Raw genomic sequence first — 26,687 nt, 5'->3', positions numbered from 1 at the left:
AGGTATTTTTGAAAATTTGATTCCACTCTTTTATATCTAATATTACATCTATTATTATTGTAAAATATTCAATGCACTAGGAATGTTTGAATAATTTATGAGAGTATTTTTTCTGCATTTTAACAATAGAATATAATTGCAAGTTTCTTTTTAACTTGAAATGTTTCTTTATGGTTCAACATAAGACCAATATTTGGAAATATTTTATTCAGAAGAAAATTTGATGTATTTTATTAATTCAAAAATATTAATTAACTTTACTTATATCTCTGGTTTCTTACTTGTTTTTATTTGTCTGATATAGATTGATAATAGTCCTTAAGTTACAAATAGTTTCATTACTCTTTTTTGAATTTCTTTGTTTCAACTTCTTTCTTTCCTGCTTTCCTTCTTCCTTCCTTCCTTAGTACCTCTTAGTACATTACTTAGTACATTTTCATTCATCACATCCAAAATCTCCTAAGTTAAGGTACATTTCTACATGATGGATACACAAGAGTGAAAAACACAAACAATAAAAATCCTGCCTTCAAACTTGCATTCTAAAGAGAGTTGTTGGGAAAGGTGGTTGAGACAAAAAACAAATAGATGAAATATTTGTCAAATTTCAATAAGTGCTATAGGAAAAATAAAGCAGAGAAAAGCAAAAGGATATGAGAGGAGGAGGTACTGCAATTTAAAGAAAAGGAGTCAGGGCAAGTGTCACTGAAAAAGTGGCTTTTGAGGAAATTCCTAAAATACTTGATAGAACAAGTACTTAAGGAAAGTATGTTTTAAGAAAAGAACCAGTAAGAGAGGAGATCTTAAAATTCTCATCACACACAAAAAAAATTGTAACAATGTGAGGTGATGGATGTTAACTAAACTTATTGTGGTAATCACTGTTCAATGTATACATGTATCAAGCATCGTGTTGTATACCTAAAGCTAATACAATGTTATATGGTCCTTATGTCTCAATAAAACAGGGGGAAAAAAGGATTGATGAAAGATTATAAAAAGAAACAAACAAACAAAAAAAGAACTAGCAAATGCTATTTTTTGTTTTCTTTTATTGTTATTGTTTTTCTTCTCGTAGTCAACCACTTTTAGCTAGCTTTCATCTCCCTCCCGTGGTTTAGAGTAAGCAACTTGATTTTATTTCTAGCAATGGTTACTATGAATTTTTTTAAATGCATGTTTATATTCACAAGGATTTGGGGGCCAAAGTTAATACTATGACAAATCTTTATTCTCTCAAATTGAAGGTGAGAGTTTTAGAATATTTTAACTCATACCTCTCCTTTTTTCATATCTTCTATTATTTTGGGATTGTAAATTTATTTTATGGAGCTTTTAGTGAAAGTTTAATTGGAAATATTTTTTTCTAATAACAAAAGCAATATATATCCAATATGAAATATTTGGAAAATTTAAAAACTATAGCCAACAGGCACACGAAAAGATGCTCAACATCACTGATCATCAGGGAAATGCAAAACAAAACCACATCAAGATATACCTCACACTGGTTAGAATGGTTATGATCAAAAAGACAACAAATAGTGTAGGTGAGGATGTGGAGAGAAGGAAACACTCGTGCACTATTGGTGACAATGTAAATTGGCGCAGCCACTATGGAAAACAGTATGGAGGTTCCTCAAGAAATTAAAATCAGAACTACTAGATGATCTAGGAATCCCACTTCTGAGTATTTACTCGAAGAAAAGAAAAACACTAATTCAAAAAGATATATGCACCCCTATGTTCATTGTAGCATTGTTTATAAAGATCCAAGATATGGAAGCAACCTAAGTGTCCATCGAAAAATGAATGGATAAAGAAGATGTAGTGTATATATACACAAACAATGGAATATTACTCAGCCACAAAAAATGAAATCTAGCCATCTGTACCAACACAGATGGACACAGAGGGTATTATGGTAAGTGAAATACATGGCAGAGAAAGACAAATACCATATGATTTCACTTATGTGGAATCTAAAAAACAAAACAAACAAACAAACAAAACAAAACAGAAACCGACTTATAGATACAGAAAACAAACTGGTGGTTGCCAGAGGCAAGAGAGTGGGGATTGGGTGAAATAGGTAAAGGATTAAGAGGTACAAACTTCCAGTTATAAATAAATAAGTCACAGGGATGTAATGCACAGCACAGGGAATATAGTCAACAATATTGTAATAACTCTGTATAGTGATAGATTGTTACTAGATGTAGTGTGGTGACCATTTTGTAACATATATAAATGTCAAATCACTATGTTGTACGCCTGACACTAACATAATATCGTAAGCCAACTATAATTCAATAAAAAAAAACTACAGAGAATGCAAAATCCCTATAAAGCCTCTGACCAGAAATAAACACTTTTTGGGGCCAGGCCGATGGCGTAGTGGTTAAGTTCATACACTCTGCTTTGGCGACCCAGGGTTCGCCAGTTCGGATCCTGGGCACAGACCTACACACCGCTTATCACTCCATGCTGAGACGGTGTCCCACATACAGCAACTAGAAGGATGTACAACTATGACATACAACTATCTGCTGGGGCTTTGGGGTAAAAAACTAAAAGGAAAAAAGGAGGAAGATTGGCAACAGATGTTAGCTCAGGGCCAATCCTCCTCAAAAAAATAAGTAAATAAACAAACACTTTTTTCCAGTCTTCTATCAGTCTTCTTTCTCTATTGTCTTCTATAAATAAAATAATGCAAAATATTTTACACTTCATATTTTGTTTATATGTTTCTTTTACATTTTATTTTAATGTATTATACAGTCTAAGAAATGTATGGCCTTTTTTTTTAACAAAGATACATGTATAATCAGTTCCCAGATCAAGAAGAACATTACCAGAAATCCATACACCACATCCTTTATGTCCCCCCTTTCAGACACTAATCCCCTAAAACGATAAGCACCTGCCAAGTTCTAATATCATGGATTAGATTACCTCCTTTCTGAAATTTATATAAATTGAATCACATGTTCTGTTCTTGTTGGCTGGTTTCTTCTGCTCAACCTTGTGAAACTCATTCAGGTTGCTGTAGGTAACTATAATGTATTCATTTTCATTGCAATTTATCAACTCTATTGTGGTCAGACCTTTCAGTTCTTCCCCATTTGGGTTATTGAGTAGTACTACTATTGGTGCACTATGTAGTCATTCCTATTGGATAAATACCTGAAAGTGGAACAGCAGAGTCTATAAGTTGTAATGAAATGTGTGTTCACTATATTTTTTTGAGAATATTTTAATTCTGTCGTAAAAATTAGTGAAACAAACATTTGAAACAAAAAAATAGAACAAAACTTAAGGAGGTTGGATGAATCGAAGTATAGAGACAAGTAACTTGTGAGACAAGTTACACATAAAGTAAGAAATGAATTTCAATGTTTGACATAGAAAAGAAAAATGGAAGAACTAATACTCATGAAGTATCTATCTGAGGAAGTCTGACACAGTAAATTAGGCACACGAAGTACCAAAAATTCATGATACGCTGAATATGCAAAAGGCACATGAATCACTCAATATTCATGACGTTTTTAACTGTCATCCATCAGTGACGCCCACTATCCACAATTTGTCCTCTGCCATATAAAACCCATGCCTGTTCATCTGGCCAATTGGTGAGACTATTTCAGGCACATGAGTTCCCGAGTCTTTTCAAAAGAATTAGAGTATTTTGGCTCCAAGCATCTTCTGTCTGCTGACTTCTCATTTAAATCTTAACTCTGGTCCTTGTACCCCTACCATTAGTAGGAAAGTGTGGTGAAGCAGAGAGAGAGAGGAAATGGTACACATTTCCTCTCTCTCTCTGCTTCACCACACTTTATCAACTCTTTCATCTGCACTTTATAAAGTGCATAAAACAGGATTCAGTTAGTCTGGTCTTTCTACCATGCTTGCATGCTTCCCCGTGTGTGTAACCATACCCCATGTCGTTCAGAGAAGCATCTTTCTCTGTGTTTGAAATACATTCAACAAACCATCAGATTCACTTATTTTAATTCTGTCAGTGAGTCTTTCTGTTCTGTGGCCTCTGAGAGACTTTATCTGGTAATATGCTTGAATCCATTTCTCACACTGCAGTTGGCCATGGGGATGAAATACAACTATAGAGGCAACCCAATTAAATTAAGAAATGTTCTCTAAAATAAAAGCAATATTCAAGAGGAAGAAATAAATGCAGATGAACTATTAAACAATTGACCCAGAGTTTAGGTTAAGAGAGAAACTGAAAATCCAAGTTAAAACTCACTTAGATGGTAACCCTCCCAAAGAAAGTCTTGGAATCTAAATAAGTGCAAAGCCAAATGAGAAACCTTTGATATTATTAGAAATTTTGACCAATGTAGAGAGACTGAAGTATAGGACAGAAAAAAGATCAAATGACAAATGCCGAAATCTGAGGAACGAACCCCAAAAATCTATTTTCAATAGAAAGAAACTCAAAGCCAAGACAGATAGCTTGGAGATAATATAATGATGTCTTATCAAATAATAGGGCAGAAATTCAAGATAAAATAGCCCAGCTCTGGGAACAGAATCCATATTTCCATTTGTTCCTCCCTCCACAGTCACTGCTCAGAGGATAAAAAAGTGAACATTATGATCTATTGATGCCTATTTACAAATCCTAAGAAATTACTGATGATCATCACACTTGAATTTCAGAAACTAGGAACTATACTATACAAGAACAAATATGCTTAACCAACATTTAGTATAAAAAGAGATATGAATTAACAGACCAAATTTAAGAAGCTTCTGTTCAAATCCTCTCCTTCAGCATTTAAAAATTGCTTAAATGGAACGGGTATTGGGGATCCTGACTTACCTTGAGTTATTGAACCTCTGAAGATGTTTGAGGAAACTCTGTGAAGACAGAAAAGTTAATTTTCTAAGAAGAAAAGAAATTTATCTTTATGAGGTAACAAATTCTTTGGGGTAAAATAGAGGTAATTTTGGTGTGAACAAGAGCTAAGAAATCCTCAGTGACATACCTAGGTCAACACATTTGCTGGAACCAATTAAACTGTGCTGTCCATAAGATGCACGTCATGGAATATTTAATCTGAAAACCGCATTTTCTTGGTTCCTGTGGTGAACCTCCTGTGACAATTTCACAGATTCTAACTAAAGTTCTCATTTTGTGAAATTAAAAAAAATTTTAAAGCCATTTCCTTCTCTACAAAGAAAATATAATTAGCTTTTTACAATTTTCCTTACCTTTTTCTAATCTATCTGGGGTCAGTCCCTTTCAGTCCCTCTTTTTCTCTTTCGCACTCATTTTATACACCTGTTTTTCAGAAAAATTGGAAATTAGTTATAAAAATTTCATTTTTAATAAATCTAGTATTAAAGACAAAATATAGAGGAAGTAGAACACAACTGCCACACTCTTGAAACAAAAAAGATAAAAGTTGCTAAAGAAAAAAAATACAAACATCCAAAGTGTTGGTAAAACTATATGCATTGGGTGGTAAGAAGAAGTACAATTCCAGTTGTGAAGGAAAAAATAGATTGGTTCCACTCACTTGTAAAACACACAAACCACAACAGCTGTTAGGAATATTTAAGTCATGAAGAAAACACTTTCCTCATTAGGGAAATATATGTTTATAAAATATAAAATTTATATGTATAAATATATATATATTAAGGAAATATATATCACATGTGCCAGAAAATCTAGGGACTTTGAACAGGATCATTCCCAACATCAACTCACAATATCTCACAACATCAAACATTTGAGCATCTTAAGCAAGTCATTCAAACATCACTCCCATCAGTCCTCATCTCTAAAGAAAGAAATTTTAAAGAGGTTAGTATATCGGCTGCGCGTGCTTCTTGTTTCTGTGTGTGACCCTGTCAACGGAAAAAGCTCCACGTCGCCTACCGAGCTTTGAACTGAAACACTCTCCCAGTCTGAGGCTAGATGTACACCAATAAAAAACATCCTGCAGTATGTTGGGCATTGTAGCATACAGAGTCAATAACTGAAATAAGCAATTTGCATCATGTTCCTCTCAATCTCTACCGCAGTAGCTAGACTAGACTGACCCTAGGTTAGACAAAAGAGCTGACCCAAAGCTCTACTGCTATAAAAGGGAAGGAATGTATCACAGAGTAAAACAACTAGAACCAAACGGTCTACAATGTCTAGATGAAGATACAATATCTTTCAAAATTAAGCTTACCAGAAACTGATCAATTTCAAAGGGCAGCTCCCATCCTCTGTGCTTAGGAGAAACAGTTCGGGACTTAGACACCAAAAACCTGGTTTACTGATAGAAGTAACATGCTGACACCCCAAGGAATAATTACCTGAAAAGCCATAGGTCTTCCACCCTGCCTCTCGACAGAATTTAGCCAACCAAGGGTGAGAGAAATTCCCAGAATGTTGAATTCCAGATCAAATATGATGCAATTTATGTAGAAGTTTTCAATATATAAAAATAAAATATTGCTTATATTAAAAGTATAATATCATCTCTAGCTTTGTTCCTAGAGCGTGCTTCATGGTTTGTACAGTGTGATTTAATAGGGTATCAAATTACTGTGCTCATGAACTGAGTCAAATACTTCAAAGCAGTAGTCGCGCTGAAGTAGCACCGGCTATGATGGTTACTTTAACCGACCACAGTTATACATTTAAAATGTGTGACATTGACATGCTTTCCATACACACAGCGAATTTTAATCACCCATTTCTAATTTCACAACTCATGTAATCTCAAGAGTCGTTGACTCCTTTAAAAAAATCAAGTGCAGTCTTTTAGATTAAAGCATCGTGAAAACTTAGACCAAGATAGCTGGCGTTAATAATAAAATATCTTGACATTTTTCAAATATAACAATTAGCAGTCTTGTTAGTACTTCATAACTACTATCAAGTTGTATTTTAAGTTATAAATAATTTTCTTGGATTTGACCCATATTATACTTCTTTAGCTTATAAAATATATATTTTAAAAAGTTAATCAAAGTGAAAAATAATATTAATGATGATTATGTGCTGAGTATTTTTTCTAACTTGGCTTTAAAAGCATTTTCAAATGCATTCATTATCTTATTGGATTTTCACAAAAATGTGTATTGTAATCATAGATATGCAGAGAAAAAATAATTTTATGATTACATGAAAGTAATAAAGCGAGTTCTTTGCTGAACTAGAATTTTCTCTAAGGTATTTAGACTTCAAATGAAAAGCTAATTTCCACACCTCGTGTTACTCCTTAGGGAAAAATGGGAAGGATCCCACTCACGTTATAGTAATATCTATCACTGTACTGATATAAAAATTAGTACAGAATTGAAAGTTGTCATAACTTTGATAACATTATCTATTATTTTTGAAAATCTTTTAATTCATATGCCTTGTGTATTTGATCCTCCTAGGAGTTTTAATAGTTCATCATCTTTTCCAAATTTACTTTCCTTTTAGAATTCCCTGTTTCTTCAAGTACATAGTTTTCAGTAACTAATTCATGTTATTATTGCAACTATATTATAATTAATTCATCAGTTAATAATTAATGTTTTTATTCATGCTAATTTGAATTTTTTCTCTGCTTCCTTCCTTATAGGCTTTATTCTTTTTCATGATTACGTGTAGTAAACCATTTCTGTTTATTTTCCCAATGAATTAATTCCCATATAATATCCCCTTCCTCTTCTTTTCATCATTTTTTTTTTTTTTTTTGGTGAAGAAGATTGTCCCTGAGCTAACATCTGTGCCCATCTTCCTCTATTTTATATATGGAATGCCACCACAGAACGGCTGGATGAGTGGTGTGTATGTCCCTGCCCAGGATCTGAACCCGAGAATCCCCAGGCCGCCAAAGCAGAGCTTGCGAACTTAACCACTAGGCCACCCGGCTGGCGCCTCCTTTTTTTTTTTGTTTCATGATTTCATAGCTTGATTTCTCTAACAGATTTATACCTAACTGCTAGTTCTTCTTTCCTTCTTTTCTCTTCCCAAATCTTTCCTCATTTTCTCATTTATTAAACTTCTCAAGCTCTGACTTCATCTTGGAACTTGTGCAACCACCTGTTCAATCTCCCCCTAGACTGGCATTCAGAATCTGCAAAAACATGAACCAGCCTTTCCTATTCAATCTTATCTGCCCAACACAATTCTTCTGTTCAAGTCCTAGACACCGTGCGCTGATTGAACCCTGCATATGTTACGCTCAAGCTTCACAGAAAGTGTTGACACACGCCACTCTCCTCTTCACTAAGCTTATCACTTCCTTATTTCAGATCAAGTTGGTGAAGCTTTCTTGTAACTATTATTTAGAAACTTAAATCACATGATGCCTTTATGGTATGTAATTGCCGTGTGTGAGTTATACAGGATCCAAAACGTTGCTAGGACACTGGGAACGTGTCTTATGGGTTTTATTTTCACTGTACAGAGCCATGTCTGCCAAATTGGGGAAAAAAAAGTCTACATCACTGTCAACTAGGATTTGTTTTTAAAAACAAATATACCTAGCTTGCCCCTTCCTCTCATCTACCGATTTAGAATTTCTGGGTTTTCTTGGGTAGGAACATGCATTTTTAACATGCATACCCAGGTGATTTTTATGCATATTAAATTGGGAGGACCTTTAGCATTATGCAGAATGACTTTTGAGTTAACAGTTTATGTAGACTTCTCTGTGAGCTTTAGTTTTTTCTGCTGTGTAAAATGGGTATCACACATACTGTACCGGTTGGTTGTGATAAATGAATGAAGTAACTTATCTAAAGCTCCTACACATAGCAAGTTCTCAATAGACATTCGATTTTTTCTATATTGATTTTACCTAGAATAATTCTGTCAAAATTAATCTCTACTTATATAGACTTTTTAACACAGAAAGATAAAAATTTTATTAGAAAAGCCTTGATAGAAACATGTAATTTTTAATAATTTTATATCCAAGTGTTATGGGTTGCATTGTGTCCCTAAAAAAGATATTCTGAAGTTCTAACTCATAGTACCTCAGAATGTGTCCTTGATTGGAAATAGGGTCCATACAAGTGAAATTAGTTAAGATGAGGTGATACTGGGTTACGGTGGGCCCTTAATCCAATGTGCCTTGTGTCCTAATAAGAGAAGAGAAGGTCATGTAAAGAGTCAGAAGCAGAGAGAGATGTGAAGACACACAGGGAGAACGGTCACGTGACGATGGAGGCAGAGATTGGAGCTGTGCCAGCACAGCCAAGGAATGCCTGAGGCCACCAGAGCTGGAAGAGCCAATAAGGGACTCTCCTCTATGGGTTTCTGAGAAACGATGGCTCTGCCAACACCCTGATTCAAACTTCTAGCCTCCAGAACCATGAGAGAATTCATTTCTGTTGTTTTAAGCCACCCAGTTTGTGGTACTTTCTTACAGCAGCCCAAGGAAAGCAATACATTAGGTAATAGGGATACAGGTCTTATTTTTGTGCTTTGTACACTGCCTTCTTGTTCTATCTTTCAAATGTTTTTAAATAACTACATTTTTATAATGGAAAATATGTGTGTAAAGATATAAAATACTTATTTTAGATTTCTATTTTTATTGTTACACATTGCTTCGGTAACAATTATACAAATGTATATCAATGAGATATACTTGGACAATATGTTGGAATGATATTAGCATTCATCTATGATTCAATAAAACTTTAAATCAAGAGAAAAAATGACCTTTACAATTGAAAAAATAGTAATTTGGGGCCAACCCGGTGGCATAGTGATTAAGTTTGTACATTCCACTTCAGTGGCCCAGGGTTTGCAAGATCAGATCCCAGGTGCAGACCTATGTACTGCTCATCAAGCCATGCTGTGGTGGCATCCCAGATACAAAAATAGAAGAAGATCGGCACGGATGTTAGCTCAGCAACAATCTTCCTCAAGCAAAAAGAGGAGGATTAGCAACAGATGTTAGCGCAGGGCGAATCTTTGTCACAAAATAACAATAATAATAATAATAATAATAATAATAATTTATCATTACGTAGTTTGAAATTCAATATCAAAGTAAGCTTCTATTATAAAAGATTCTCTAATTTTTTCTCTAAGCAATTTAATTTTCCATGTCAAACACATCTCCTGCAACTCTTCCTTAAATTCTCATGAACTTTATACTGTAATATTGGTTTGTCCCTGTCACTATTTTTAATACGTTTGAGTTAAATGAGTTTTTACTGACAATAATGGGGCATGGAAGGGTTTTGATGAGAATCCAGTAAAACATATCATTATGAAAGCATGAATTTCTGAACTTTTTTTTTTGTATAACTAACGTTGCATTTTAATATTGACATACTTCATAATTAAATATGTCCCTTCAATTGCTGAGAGTTTATATTCTCCTTAAAACTAACAACAATTATATATATCTCAAACAGTTGTCCTAAGAATTAAGAAAAAAGGTATATATAAAATCAAAATCAATAACCTTGCCAATTAAGAAATTAATGCTCATAATTTTTAAAAGTAAACTCTAGGGCCAGCCCTGAGGTCTAGTGGTTAAGTTTGGCATGCTCTGCTTTGGCAGCCAGGGTTTGGTTCCTGGGTGCGGACCTACACCACTTGTTGGCAGCTATGCTGTGGTGGTGACCCACACTCAAATTAGAGGAGGACTGGCACAGATGCTAGCTCAGGGCTAATCTTCCTCAGCAAAAAACAAAAAACAAAAAATAAACTCTAAAGAAGCCTTTTTACCTTTTCTTTTTAAAACAAACTACCTTTACAAGAGACTTGATTATAATTCTCTAAAGAGTCAGATATTTCCAAATAATTTAAGAGATTGTTTCTAATTAAAAGAAGAATTTTACAACAGAGATTAAAAGCTATTTTTCTCACTTAAATATTGTTCTTGAGACATTTTAAATTATTTGTATAATGAGGTGAAGATGTAAATTAAGTGTTTTCTAGAAAAATACAGTTTTCATCATTCTTTACTTATTGTTAATTCAAAAAATCTGAAGAACTGGAGTGCTGTAGGCCGTCTCGTTTAAGCAAGGTCTGTCAAATCACCTTCCCCCAAATCTCCTGTTTTAAGCTGCATCATCAACATAGAGCACCAGGATGAAACTAATTTCCTTGGCTAAAATTTAGGACTCTAGTCAAGACCTCAAGACATTTTACTTTCTTCCCCAGTGATTTCTTGGTGGTATATGTATAATACTGCTGATTATTTTCATATCTTACTTCTTAACTAGACTTTTTAAACATCACAAAGCAAATATTTTTCTTATCCAACATTTATACAATCTCACTAAATTGTAAAGTGCCCCCAAACTAATATGACACCAGGGGGTATATGGCGGATGAAAGTATGCCTTAATTGATTGATTAATTAATTAATTGATCAATAATCGAATGACATTAAGAAGGGGAATGCATCAAGAACAAGATCAGTTTAAGGGTCTGTCATGATAGGAAGGAGTAAGCATATTATCTAAGCAATAAGGAGACAGCCATCATTGTAGGTAAGAATGAGAACAAAAATTCAGGCAGTCAGCAAAAATTAACATCTGGACACCAATGGCAGATGATTTTAAACAATTAAACAATATGTTTAATTTATAAATAAGCCTTACTGGGTGCAAAAGGTAATATTACATTCCATGGGTTTTGCCTAAACAATTGTAAGACAATGCATCCAAATTAGTTAAGGATTCCAAGAATAACGCACAGAAAACTGAAGAAGAAGCAATAACTCCGGCACTATTGCGTGGTGGAACAGAGAATGTGCACTGTCTATCAGGGTCAAGCGGGGATCTAAGGCAACAGATGAATCTTCTCTGGAAGAGGAACAAGATTTTGATAGAGGGTTGTTTGTTTCAAGGTTATTTAAGCCATAGACTATCTCCAGAATTCCAGTAAAAGGCAAGGATTGATTATAGAATGTGAACAGTTTACTTTTTGAAGAGTGAAAAAAGCAACTGAGTGAAGGTTGTGGGGGAGGGACAGCAATAATTTTATTCAAGTTCTGATTGCAATCATGTTTTATATGCCTGGGCAAAGCCTTGCTAATTGTTTCTGAAATGCTATCATTTAGAAAATATGGAAGAAAGGACTGAATATGTTCATAAAATATATCCCAACTGATTATGCCATCCCCCAAAAGAAAAAGTAGTGGTGCATCTTTTAGCCCAACCACGCGAATAGCAGTGTGAATGTCTATTGCAAGGGCGCCATCTGCTGGAAGAAAAGTAAGTGAACAAACGAGCATGGAGGACAGCAATCTATTCACGGTGACATACTTGTCATGTCCTCTTCCAGATCTAAACTGCAGCCTACTATCAATATATTTAAATGTTTAATTCCCCCCTGAGGACGTATAATAACTTGAGAACTGATTACATGATAAAAAAGTATAATAAAAACTACTAAATAATCAGATTGAGTCTCTTGTTATATGTAAAATTGTACTTTGCATTCCCGAAAAGTGTTCCTTTTATACAAAATAAATATATATGTAAATACTACTAATTATAATATCTTATCTAATTACATCTCAAAAGGTAGATTTGATAGTGTGAGCAAATTTTGGTAATGAAATTTCTATTTTTGTTGCTACAAAATGGGTTGTATATTCTTTCATTATAAATTTTACACATACTCTCTTCAACGACTTATGTTTATATATAGAGAGTTATACATTTAAAAATATGTAAGCCAACACTAGAATGTATTTCTAGTGTTTCCTAACTTTATCTCACCAGATTTTCTAAGTTCCCATTTCATTTTATTTCTTACCCATGCGTTTCACAGTCTTGCTGAAATCATATATTTAATCTTTGTTTCCTCCTCATATTCAGAACTGAATTACTCAAGGGTCATTTATTTCATAGTATTGGCTTTTTAGTGTTTAGATAAGACTCTCTCACTTATATTTGAAATCATGATTTCAATCCTGTTTCCAATTCCCTCTAATCTTCAGTCTTTCTTTCCAGATCCGGATAGTCTTTTTCCTCCCATACAAACCCATGTCTTGTCCCTGTCACACTGCTCTCCTCCATCCACCACACATTCTACTGCATTATTTCTATCCAAGAAAGGATATAAATTATTCCCCAGAACTCGAGTATGATAAAATTAACTGTATATTTACAAGAGATACTCAATAAGCTGAGTAGATTGGAATGGAGGGCGTAAAGAACATACACCACCAAATAAGATTAGAAATGTGCCTTCGAAAGCAGGCAGACACAGTTATTCACAGGATGATTTGTTTTCGCTGACCAACAATATGAGTTTGGGTATACGCATTTTTCATAAAAATAGAAACACAGCTAAAATGATTTTTAAGGTTTAACAGAGAGGAGCCTGTCCTGGACAATGGATGACCACAAAGTTATATCCAAAAGGATAAAAGATAAATACTTGATACTAATTTTGGAATTTCTCTGCTGTGATATTCTGATGAAAAATCTAAATTGCTTAGTAAACATTTTGTGTTATGATATTATTCGGAAGGACTCAAATAAGAGCTATTACTGCACCAGGTTGGTACAGGGCATAAAGAGAGAAAAAACACGATTTAACAGGCCTCATCTGTTGTGCTAAAAGAGTAAACGCTCGGTACAAGATATAAAGTGAGAGTCTCAAAGACACATTCCCTGACCTGCCTCAATGGTTTAATTTTATTTAACCCTCTTCCCCGAATACTGTCTTTTCCAAAGTTAAAGCATAGTTTTACCTTACTAAAATAAAACTGCATAACCAGAACCTGTATAAAGGTAATGTGTCTATCGCCCACATATACACAAACACATAGTCTATGCTTGATTATTACAACTCATTCTTCTTCAAGACGGTGTTTCGTGCACTGAAAGTTTGCATGCCTCATCCATTGGCAACATTCCATCATCTATTTCTTTGTAAACAATGTTAAGAACTGTCAGTTCAGTGGGCACTGAGGTGGCCATAGAGCATACCGGGACCAGCAGCAGAACAAGCACAGATTCTGATAAAACCTGCTGAGAAATACAACCATTAAGTAGTTAATAAAAATGACAAATTATGCCTTAAAATATGTGTTGTTATAAATTATAATCAACACCAAGAAGGAAAATGACAAGGGTCTCTGGGGGCAGAAAAACACACAAAATGTGTGGATAGGGGAGGGTTGGTTCAGGAAGAAGAGAAGATAAAATTGAGGTGAAGCTTGAAGACTGATGTGGTAGATTGTTTGCAAAAATGGCTTATTTCTTCATGAGTGCTCTTTGTGATGTGACTTCACCACAACGTCTATGGAAGAGTGAGTTTATTTCTATATCTGGTAAGTCTGGGTTTGGCCATGACTTGTTTTTGCCAAACGGATAGTAACAAGAAAGACCACAAGCAGAGGTTTGACAGTGCACATGCCTAAGGTTTTGTCTTCTCTTGCTGCTGGGAACCTTTATTCACTATGAGGACAAGCTTAGATCAGCCCAGGAAGGATCAGAGACCAGAAAACAGAGGTCACAGATGAGGCAGCCATCCTACCTGGGGACCCAGAAATGTGAATGACTCCATGGAGGCTCATTCAGCACCAGCCAAGACAGAGCATACCAAAGGGACCTCTCAGCAAACCCACAAAATCATGAGAAATAGTAAAAATTTGTAGTTTTAACCCAAGCTCAGAACCAGAAAAAATGAGCGTGAGTGGTGCCCGAACTCACAAAGCGCAATTTCCTGGCAGGGTTCCAGTTCAAGATTGCAACCTAGGAGGCTCCTGAACTCACCTCTACAACGATGAATGGAACAATTCCCCCTGAAAGAAATCCAGAAACTACCCAGCTACTCCTACCTGGGGAGAACAAACGAGAAAAACCCACGTGCAAACTAGTGGGAGGGGCTGAGGCACAATCTCACCATAACCCCACTCTAGGGGTGCAGTGACCCACAGTCAGGAGGGAATTCAAAACCCTGAGCTCCTCCCTGAGGATGAAGGGTTTGGACCCCATATGTGACACCCCAACTTTTAAGACTTCCACCTTAGACATGGGCCCCAAAATCATCTAGCTTTGAAAGCCAAGGACACTTGTGTCCACACCCAACCCCCTAAGCTATGGGCAACAAGAGGCAGTTCTTACAGAGCTTCCCAGACTCAGCTGGCCAGCTCCCGGGCCAGCGTAGAAGCAGCAGGCTGACACTGCCCAGTCTCTCCCTGAAAGAAGCCTGCTTGCTTATTTTAACATCTGTGGCCCAAGGGACAGGCTTCTAAGTTAGGAAAATATCTAGAGGCCGACCGCAACGCTCTCCAGAGACAGAGACGCCAGTCAGCGCCATCTTTGCTCTCCCTCTGCCTCCCTCCAGGTGGCTGGTTTCTCCTGGAAAGGAATTTGCGCACATCTGGGCACATCTGGGGCCCAGGTTTTTGCAGCTGCCTCAGGGAAGGCTCTTGATGGGCTCTAGTGGCCAGCAGGGCTGCGTTGACAGGTCCCACAGGAGTATGGTAGATGGAAACTGTTCTTGTAGTTACATAGTTATGTTTGGGGCCATTTACTGAATAGTAGCGGCTAACTGAAGCAAGCAAAACTGCTAGTGCTGGAATGTTTTGGGCTGAAGGACAAGGAGGTGACAAGTCTAGAATGGAATCTGTTCTCAGCCGCTATAGAAAACAGTATGGAGATTCCTCAAAAACTTAAAATAGAATCACCATATGATCCAGCAACCTCACTTCTGGGTATATAGTCAAAGGAAATGAAATCAATATCTCAAAGAGATATCTTTACTGTCGTGTTCATTGCAGCATTATTCACAATAGCCAAGATATGGAAACAAGCTAAATGTCAACTGACAGATGAATGGATAGAGAAAATCTGATATATATATATATATATATATTCTTCCTTAAAAAAGAAGGAAATCAGGCCAGCCCTTATGCTCTAGTGGTTAAAGTGCTCTCACCGCTTCCATGGCCTGGGTTCACATCCCGGTCTTGGAACCACATTGCCTGTCTGTCAGTTGCTATGCTGTAGCAGCGGCTCGCACAGAAGAATTAGAACGACTTACAACTAGGATACACAATCATGCACTGGGAGGCTTTGGGGAGGGAAAAAAAAAGAAAAAGATTGGCAATAAATGTTAGCTCAGGGCAAATCCTTCCCTGCAGGAAAAAAAAAAAGGAAATACTGCCATTTGCAACAACGTGATTACACCTGAAGTTCATCATTCTAAGTGAAATAAGCCAGACAAAGAAAAACAAATACTGTATGATGTCACTTATACTAAAATCTAAAAAAATTGAACTTATAGAAGTATAGACTAGAACAGTGGTTGCCAGGGGCTGAGAGATGGGGAAAATGGGAAAATGTTGGCCAAAGCCAAAGGGTACAAACTTTCAGTTACAAGATGAATAAGTTCTGGGGATCTAACGTACAGCATGTGATTATAGTTAATAATAATGTATTATATTCTTGAAATTTGCTAAAAGACTAGATTTTAAGTATTCTCACCACACACAAAAATGGTAACTGTGTGAGGTGATGGATGTGTTAATTAGCTTGATTGTGGTAATCATTTCACAATGTATACATATATCAAAACATCATGATGTCACCTTAAAGATACACAATTTTTATTTGTGAATTATACCTCAATAAAACTGGAAAAGTTTTTTAATAATATGAAAAATGGTCCATGTGAATTAATGACAAGAAACAAGAAAGTTTCAGAGTTACGCGAAATCTAGGCCATATCGCTCCTAAGAGGTCGTTTGTAAAACGTTAAGCTTTATATAAACTAGAATGAAAAGCTTTGCGAAGTCTTAAATTGGGATGTGGTGAAATGTGTCAGCTTTGGGGAGAATCACTTTCAGTGGGGATGTCAAGATTAGAACAAAGGGCAGAGATGCTCCTGTGGCAGTGCTGGTAGACCAGAAGTGCGGGTGGAAGGAGAGAAATAGCAGTGGACTGAGAGGAGATTCACTTTTAATCTTCTTTTTCTTTTTTTCACCTTGCTGAGGATACAAACAATTTTTGATAATCTTCAAGGTTGGAGAATACAACTAATCTATTGTCATTGAAATATTATGGTATTTTCTTTTAAATTAATGGTGTTAACTTTTAGAATGATAGCATTCGGCCTCATTCTAGAAGTTATAGAGTTATTTATAAGTAAACTGGCAGTTTTGAATTATTTCACTTTAATGTACCTATTTGTCAAAACTCACCTCTGTAGTAGGTCAGAGTCCCTCAGCTCAAGGTATGAAATTGATTAGTATCCACAGAAAAATAACAAATGTAGGAAGCTAGACATGAGAGCAATATCCCCTGAAGCATAGTGTATTAAGTGCCTTTATTAGTATGCATAAAGCTAGACACTGCAAAAACACAACTTTACTTTAATTTGGAGTGTACTTAAAATGACAAATATTTTTATTCTCCCTTATGGATTATAGTACTTAATAAACCAAATAAAGTTGATTTAGTCAAAAGTATTATTTTTTTTGGTAAATTCATGCTGATTATTGATTATATTGAGGTGCATAAAATTATTTGATTAATTATTCACTAAAGAAGAATATAAAACTAAGCATATATTACAGTCTTCTTAAGATGTATTTCTAGGAGCCGGCCTTGTGGCCCAGTGGTTAAGTTCAGTGCACTCCACTTTGGCGGCCCGGGTTCGGTGCCCCGGCGTGGACCTACACCACTTGCTGTTGGCCATGCTGTGGTAGCGACCCATATACAAAATAAAAGAAGATGGGCACAGATGTTAGCTCAGGGTGAACCTTCCTCAAGCAAAAAGAGGTAGATTGGCAACAGGCGTTAGCTCAGGATGACTCTTCCTCAGCAAAAAAAAAAATGTATATATATATCTATATTTCTAGAGAGATTTCATACAAATCCTCTCGAAATAGTTTGACATAATTGAACTAACATATATATAATCCATATTCTGAATTTCTATTTCCTCACTAACAATGCATTTAATGTAAAATCAATACTCAGGAACTTCATATTGATATAAATAATAAAAAAAAGAGAACACCATGAAAAATAGTAACATGATGATTTAACACATACTTTAGTAAAGATTACAAATATATGTCAATTTTATTTGATAGCAAATGCATAAACTTAGGATGTCATATAAATAAATGAACAAGGAGCTTTGCAGTTAAACTTTAGAATAAAGAAAGTGAAAGTTAGAAGGTTAAGTAACGGTCAAAGATTTTATCACATTGCTTAACTTCTACAGTAAGGAGAAAAATAGTCTTTAAAAAACTGCTGAGGACTTCCAGTTTCTGCTCTGAAAAGAGCTTAGAAGTCATCATGCCTGTCTCATAATTAAAAAAGGAAAAGAGGCTACACAAACTAAAAATCATTGACTTTTCTTAGGTTTATCAGAAAATTTAGGTCATAGGGCAAACCACCACTCTGAAAAATGGAGAGACAGGCAAATACAGAGAATCACAGCCAAGATTAGCTTATCTGGAGCAGAAGCCACCAAAGCCAATAATTGATAGATATACTTAAAATTGTGTTGACAAATTGTTGGAGGCTAAGTGTGAACCACCTTGAGAATTAAATATTTCTAGGGACCCAGTAGTAGAGAGTCCTCGTACTTTCACGGGTTTGATTTCCAGGGACCTCACAAAGTTGATTAAGATTGGAGAAAAATCCTCTTGTGTTTCAAGTAGGGAGAGCAAGAAAGTAATCATTTTAAAATATGCCCAGAATGTTCTCCATAACAAAGGCCTGCCCCCAGAGTAATCGACTTTACCAGAGCCTTTTCGGACCTGGGAAAAGGGCAGTAGACAACTCCAACTCCCTCTAGCCTTCCAGTCGTACTTGGGGGTGAGGCGGAAGGCTAAGAAACATCTCCGAATATCGCAGCCCAGGGATTCAAGTTCACCAAAAAAATTGAAATTTAATCACAAGGTTATAGAGTGCTTTTCCTCCCCAACACCTTAATGCTATGTCACGAGGGCTTCAAAAGGTCAATTACAACTGAGAGAGCTAGAGCACACACACTCTATTTTATAAGGAGTTATTTAAGAAAATCAAAGAAAAGAAGGGAGAAAACAAACAAGGAAACAATAGGAAACTGAAGTGTTTGTCAATTACAGCTTTAGCAAACTTTAAACACAGTCTTGTCCTAGTCAGATTAACATAAAACCTCACCTTAAAACCCTGATTACTTTAGTTCCTATTACCAGATACATTATGTCTAATGTTCAACAACAACAAAATTGCTAGGCCTGCTAAAAGAAAAGAATAAACATAGTCTGAAGAAACAAAATATGCAACAGACTAATTCAGATATGATATAGATTTTTAAGTTATCATATAGGAAATTTAAAATAAAAAATGATTCATATGCTAAGCAGTCTAATGGAAAAAGTAAACAAAAGTAAGAAGAGATGGATAATATAAACAAAGAGATGGAAAATCTACAAACAAATCAAAAGGAAATGTAGAAATTCAACACACCATAACAAAAATAAAGAATGCCTTTGATGGGATCTTCAGTTGACTGGATGTGAATGAATAAAGAATCAGTGAGCCTGAAAATATGCCACCTGTAACTTCCCAAACAGAAAAGCAAAGAGAAGGAAGAATGAAAAAAATGGATGAGAATATGCAAGAACTGTGGGGCAATTACCAAAGGTATAACATATGTGTAATGGGAATTACAGAAGAAGAAAGAGAGAAAAGGACAGAAGAAGTATTCAAAGTAATGACAGAGAATTTTCCAAAATTAAGGACACAGATCAAGGGAGTTCAGAGGACATCAGGTAAGATAAATAACAAAATGTCTACACCTATGCATACCATATTCAAACTGCAGAAATCCTAAATCAAAGAGAAAATTTTGAAAGAACCTGGGGATGGAGGGCAAGGAACAAACAGCCTAAATTATACAAGAACAAGGAAAAGAATTACATTGGACTTCTATTCAGAAATCATGTGTGCTAGAAGGGAGTGGAGTGAAATTTTTTAAATGTTGAAAAAAAAAGCCCACCAAGCTAGAATTCTCTTTCCAGCAAAATTATCTTTTGAAAGTGAAGGAGAATTAGACTTCTCATATAAATGAAAACTGAGAGAATTTTTCACCAGATGACCTCCCTTGTAAGAAAAGTTAAATGAAGTTCTTTAAAGAGAAGGAAAATGTTATAGATTGGAAAATTGGGCTTACATAAAGAAAGGAAGAGCATCAGAGAAGGAATAAACAAAGGTAAAATAAAATCTTTTATGTTTCTTAGTTGTAATTAATCTAATAACTAAGTGTTCAAAGAAATAGTAGCAACAATGTATTTGGTGCTTATAGCTTATAGATTAGTGAAATGAATGATAACATTGTTATAAGGGGTGGAGGGAGGAATTGGGAATACTGTTATAACAAACCTGAACTACCTGTAAAGTGGTTTAACATTATATGAACGTGAACTTAGATTATTTTGAATGTATATTGCAATCTCTCAGGTAACCACTAAAATGTTTTTAAAAGTTGTGAACTTGATATCCTAAGAGGGAGAGAAAATGGAATAATAGAAAATGCTCAATTAAAACCAGAGAAGGCAGAAAAAGAAAGTTAAAAAGAAGAAGAAAAAAAAGAAAAAGTACAATGAATAGAAAATAGTTATAAATGTTATAAATATTGATACAACTATATCAATAATCACTTGAAATGTGAATGGTAAAAATATGCCAAGTAAAAGACAGAGACTTTGAGAGTAGATTAAAAAAAATCCAAGTATATACTATCTTTTAGATAAAAGTGGGTTTCTTTTAGAAACCCGCTTTAAACATCAGGAGACAAGTTAAATGTAAAAGGATGGAAAAATATATATCATGCTAGTATAAATCAAAAGAGAAGGTTTTTGGCCAATGGCGTTTCCTCTGAAACATCTTTATCATTTTCATCATAACCACACTTCTTATTAGATTCCTTTTGAAGAGTTTCTATTTCTAGCTCAGAATCCCTCCAAATGGTCATGGAATTTGTACTCTTTTCGGTGACTTAGTATGTATTTTTTTCCCCTTCACTCTAAATTCTTTGGAAAACTTTTTTTTTTTTCACTGAAAGAATTTAAATGTTTATTTCTCTTAAGTAGGAATATCAAAAGAATGAATGATAGATATACAGCTGCAGAATGAGTAAGGTAGCTCACTGAAATAGGCATGTTAAATATCAGTAATATTTCTTGGTTGTATTTTTAAAATATTTAGACTTTTTCTGGTTTCTAATAAAGGACTAACATTAAAATATTCATAAAAATCCATTAATTGATTCTGAGGTATGTGAATATATAGATCTCTTATAATGTTGTTTGTAACATTTTAGTAGTGAGAGTCAGCTCTTTCAAATTTCATTTGTGTTCAATTCTTATTCAATATAATTGGAGACCTGACTCAGTGAGCTGTTTTCTTTATACTGCAGCAGTGATGACTCTGAATTGCCCTGACACTCAGTCTACCGAGTCGAGCCTCACACTGATCTTATAATTCCCAATGGGCTTTCCAAATCTCAAGTTCTTCAGTTTTCAGATAAGAGATTTAGTCAGATGCTACCTGTGAATGTTATCCACCTGTTTCTTTGTGTTCTGAGTTGCAATGCCATCTGTGATAGAAAGATGATACCAGTGGTCACATTACATTTGACACTAGCAGAAGTGATCCAAGGGTCACCTGATTGGATGCTCAGCCACAGAATAAATGCCTTTAGGCTTAAGTAGTTTGGTGAGAATATGCTGCAATAGCAAGAGTAGATTTTTTGTAGCATGCAAAAATCTGTACAAGAACTGTACCTCAGGCTTAGACGGCATTCCTATACGTAACCAGATTTACAGGAAAATCACATAAGTACTAATCCCTGTATTCACGTGAAGGAATACACCTCGAGCACTAGGATTAGTGACAATTTACAGGAGTCCATAGGTAGATCAGTAAAGGAATGAATTTTTATAACAACCAAGCAAAATCTCTGAAAGTCTGTAAAGACATAAAAAATCAAGCTCAAAAATTAAATATTTTTGTTAATATAATATTTAATTATTACATCATGTAAACAAAAAAAGCAAATCATTTGAAAAAAAATGTGATCCCAACCTGGTAAATCTGATTTGCATATAAATAAATAAGTAGTCAAGAAAAAATTAAGAAGTCATCAATATTACTGTTACAATATTAACATTATTGAAAATGCTTTATTGAGGAAACTCCAACCGTTATTCAGATTTATCGAGACTTTCTCTCAGCATGTTAATAGAAAGATATTTTCAGTGTTGAGAGAACTTGTTATATACTCTTTTCTCTTGATATAAAATATATTCTTTGGCATATTGATCACAGGTCTGAATATATCTGCTTCCTCTGAAGCCATAATAAAGTCATAAACGTATGAGAGAGGATACATGGCAAGAATGCACTGCTTAGATCTCCTTCCAAGAAAGAACTTGTCTTTGAACTTCAAGAGCTGTATTTAGCTGACAGCATTCAGCTGTAGTGATTTTTGGATCTGCCTCTGATTTTGAGCTGTCATCCGGTCCCAGGCATTTGCCCAACCAGTAACTGAGCACAGTGGGATAAAGTACAGTAAGATAAGTAGTAGATAAGTATGTCTTTGTTCTAGGGTTACCTGATGGGTTGGTTGGAACATTGTCAGAAGTACATTGCAGTCTGAGACCTTCTCTGCTCAGTTCTGCTTCCTTCTCCACTTCCTTTCGCTGATGTTATTCTCACTTCACAGTTAGCAATCCTTTCCTTCCTAGTCCTGCTTCCTCCTCCTTTTTTCTTTCACAAAACTCTTGCGCTCCAAACTCCAATATCAACATCTGCCTCTAAGACGTCCTGAATCAGTACAGTTGGGAAGTGGTTCAATAAAGCATGTTAGTAGGAAGGGCTTTGCGGACTGAATCACTGCGGTCATGGCAATGAGAACCCCATCCCAGATAGTATGTGGGGCATGCATAGTCTCAGTACAACATGAAAGCCCTATTGTTAAAGTATTCATGGACTAATTTCGAAGAATGTTCCAATGGAGGGGACTGTCCTGCATTTTGCATAAATAAGGCTTTGAAAATTAGGAGAACAATGCATACAAGGACAATGGAACTGGCTGGTTGTTATTAAGTTGAATTGATGTCCTCAGAGAGAGAATGAAAAACTGAAGGCAGTTAATAAACAATGAAAATTAAGTGTGAGGGCAGAGGAACTTGTGGGTTGAAAACAAGCAGTGGAAGAGCTGGAAAAGCTGAAGGCTAAACTCAGGATTACATAGATTTATCAACCTTCAAAAAGAATATCTGCTGAGGAGATACCACCAAACATTTTGACTCCCATGACTCCTCTCTACCCTTAGAGCCTTCAGAAATTGCCAACTCCTCCCTCTTAAGAGCGTGGAATCCTCGCTGTGGGGACACTGAAGAAATCTCACTCCTGCAAAGCAACGAGTTCCCTCCTCAGGATCTCTGTCCTCAATTCCTCTCCCAGATGCCAGGCTGAGAGCTAGGATTAAGTTACAAATAGTAGAGATGGAGATAATGGAGGAGAGAGACTATACCCTAAAGGAGCTCCGAGAATTAGTCAGCACGCATTGGCAGTAGCATGGAACTGGATTTTGAGGGTGCATGGCCAAGGGAAACAGAACATAACATTTGATACTGAAGAGTTTTGAATTGGGGGTAACTCCTTTGGGATGCGATATTTAATACAACAACAAAGACTCCAGGTGATGGGGCAGAAGTGGTATATTTGCAAGAGCAGATTAACACAGCTTGAGGTACATGTTATATGGCCATTGATTTGTAAGGACCACAGAGGATAGAGCAAACTCACTGCTATAATGGTGCCGTGGTCTGAATGTTTGTGCCCTCCCAAAATTTATGTGTTGAAATCCCAACTCCCAATGCGATGGCATTAGGGGGTGGAGACTTTGGGAGGTGATTAGGTTATGAGGGCAGATCCCTCATTTATGGAATTAGTGCTCTTATAAAAGAGGCCCCAGAGAGGTAGTTTGTCCCTTCTGCCACATGAGAATACAAGAAGAAGTCTGAAACCCAGAAAAGGTCCCTTACCAGACCATGCTGGCGCCCTGATCTTGGACTTCCAGCCTCTAGAACTGTGAGAAATAAAGTGTTTCTTGGTTATAAGCCACCCAGTCTGTGGGACTTGTTATAGCAGCCTGAATGGACTAAGACTGAGGTGAGGAGTGATGCCCTATGCGGTGTAAAGTGGAAATGCCTGAATTGTTGTGGCAGACAGTGGAGGAAAGGATGAAAATATAGTTGGGTTACTAGGATGGATATACTATATAAGGCCTGAAGATCCTCTGAGTACTCTGTTTCAAAGAAAGATCCAGAAGACACACCCTTCACCAAGCCCATCAGAAGTGCACTAGTAGGAGGGTCACCAGCATTGCTAAGTTCCCTGGTAGCTTGGTTAGAGGTGACAGTAGGAGAAGTAGTCACAAAGCTCGGCTTGTTAATATCCTTGGGAACGATGGGACCCGAAACATTGGAGGCCAGGTGTTAATGCCTAGCCACCACTAGCCAGCCAGGGGGTCTTAATTATCATAGCAGGCAAGGTGGCTTAACCAGCACAAAGTTGTGGAGATTGCAATCCTAAGAACAAAATAGACGGACAGGCAATAATGGTGACGACATGCATATGTGCCTGTGTATGTAAATTTAGCATCTATCAAAATCACTTGGAGGTCTTGTTAAAACACAGAAATACAGATTCCTGAGCTCTATCCTAGAGTTTCTAATTCAACAGATCTTGGGTGGAGGCACACACACACACACACTCACCACACACAAAGACAGAGGCAGCCCTTGCTTAGTATAGTTCTATGTGTGAATTTCACTTACCAGAGTTTAAAGAATCCTGTTCCCCTCAACATCACCATTAAATTTCAATTACCAAAGTTCCACTGAAAGTAATTGTAAAAAGTACAAGCTTCACTTCTAGGTCTTCAGTCCACAGATCTCAACATGAATAACAAATGCACACCATGATCAGTGACCAGTCACTTTACTCCTTTCAAAGCCTGTGGATGTACATTTGTTATTTAATTCACACGTAGATAGCAATGCATGTAATTGTTGTACTTACTTGTCTCCCACTGAATAGCCCACATGACATTTTATAACAGTGCATAATCAAAAGAGGAAAGTGGTCAACAAAAAACAAACAGTGATCATGCTGGAAGTGAAATTCAAATCAAATGAAAAGAAGTTATAGAAGAAATGAATAATGATGGGAATGTTTAACTGTTGGGGATGAAGAAACTCCAGATATGCATCCAGAGGAATTTAGTGAAGATAAACTTATCAGCATAAATAAGAAATGTGGTTATGATGAAAATGATAAAGATGTTTCAGAGGAAATGACATTGGCCAATATCTTTTTAATTAAAGGAACTTTAGGAGATATTTCATGACATTGAAAGTACAAAGGATAAAATGCTAGAAGTTGATCCAAACTTAGAAAGAAGTATGCCAATTTCCCATGGCATAGAAAAGATGTTTGTTCCACAATTTAAGTTATACAATAAGAAGAAGGCAATCACTCTTTAAAGTATTCTTGGTGATTTTTCTGCAAGGAAATAAGGCACTTTAATTCTCAATGTTTCTCTTTTAAATTACAATGTACTAAGTAAGTATTCGTTTTACCATTTTTTTCATTTCCTTATACATGTATAACTGACAGTAAGATCATTTTTAATGTTTGACAAACAATTTAAGAGGTTGTGGAACAATCATAATTTTTCCTATTGATTATTGAGAATGCTTTGCATGATTTCAAATAGCAAGGCCATTTTTATGGTCTTGCATTCTTGTGCAAAGAAAGGACTCCATGTGTTTGCATATGTGTGTTCTATAAAAAAGCAAGAAGGAATAAACACATAGCTGTGATTGCGAATGCAGAAACCTACTGAGGAAGGACCAGCAACACCATAGCATGTGTGTGTATAATGATTCCTCCAGTCTTTTTCCTAAAAGGATCTAAAGCTATTTATTGTACAATGGGGAAAGGGGAAAACCCAGAAATTTCAACGACTGTTGGCCACAGGTTATAACGTGATATTTATATCCAGATACCCAAAACATCAACATGACCCCTCTTTTAGAGGAGCATACGGATACTAGGCAATAGTCGAAATCCTGGCCAAAATCTGGCTTACAATGGTTATTGTTTCCATGGACCCACTGAGTGTCATTTATCCATTCCATATGTGTATAATTGAAACCAAAATGCTTGGAAGTTGGAATAATACCCAGTTGGGTCTTTGAACTGTGGGGCAAAAGCTATTATAATAGGAAAACCTCTGTAGTAAATCACAACAATATCATATCTGGGAACATGGCAGAGATTAATGCTACCTTCAGGATCTAAAGGGTGCAGGAGTAGTGGTCTTTAGTACTCCTCCATACAAATCACATATCTGGATTCTGCATAATTCAGCTAGGTCCTAGAGAAGGAATGTAGACTTCCACAAGCTCAGCCAGGCCAAAGCCACAGTTGTAGCTGCCATCCATGAGATAGTTATCTCTGCTAAAATGGATTAAAAACTCCAGTATATAATATGCAGTCATTGATTTGTCAAATGCATTCTTTTACATCCCCCAAAAGGAAAAAAGATCAGAAATAGTTCAAATTCACATGGAATTGGCAACAACGTACATTTATAACTTTGTCCCAGGGTTATGTTAATGTTCCCATTTTCTGTCATAATATGGTCTGAAGAG

This window comes from Diceros bicornis, chromosome 11 (genome assembly GCF_020826845.1).
Source record: "Diceros bicornis minor isolate mBicDic1 chromosome 11, mDicBic1.mat.cur, whole genome shotgun sequence".
Taxonomy (NCBI): Eukaryota; Metazoa; Chordata; class Mammalia; order Perissodactyla; family Rhinocerotidae; genus Diceros; species Diceros bicornis.
This window is presented reverse-complemented; position numbering follows the sequence as displayed.